Below are 604 nucleotides of genomic sequence, written 5' to 3' on the forward strand. Positions count from 1 at the left end.
AAATTTTTTTGTAAGTACTTGAAACCAAATAAGCAAATGTCTTTGTTAATAGTACATTTGAATTTTATTGTCGGCTAATAAAGCTTGCTAAAGCTTAAGTGGATTTCCTGGAATTGGTCGAGCATGCGTGCGAGGAAATTATTTATATCATATATGCATGTACATATATATACCTATGTATGTATGTATGTTCACATTTAAAGAAAGACACACTCTTAAATATGGCCGTAATAAATTATTTCCTACCATAAATTCTGAAAGTCATGCAGAGGATTACAATTCAATTAAATATTTAAGCTCATTTCTTTAGAAAACATAAAGTAAATATGTGGTATCTACACAGGTACATATGTATGTATGTTTATTTATTTGCACAGACATTTGTTTCGCTAGCTTTGTTGCAAAAAGAAGGGTTGCTATTGTAAATACATACAAATTAGTTGGCAAATCGAGCGTAAGTTGTATAATCATTGCACACGCCTTCATACAAACCCACACAAATGTACATACATGTATGTATGTATGTGGTATACATATGCCGGCTAATAGTTAGGTAAGCTTTAAGATTTCCAGAAAAACCACACATTTCAACATCACGTTTTTT

Source organism: Bactrocera latifrons, unplaced genomic scaffold (genome assembly GCF_001853355.1).
Source record: "Bactrocera latifrons isolate USDA-ARS-PBARC rearing strain unplaced genomic scaffold, ASM185335v1 scaffold_289, whole genome shotgun sequence".
Taxonomy (NCBI): domain Eukaryota; kingdom Metazoa; phylum Arthropoda; class Insecta; order Diptera; family Tephritidae; genus Bactrocera; species Bactrocera latifrons.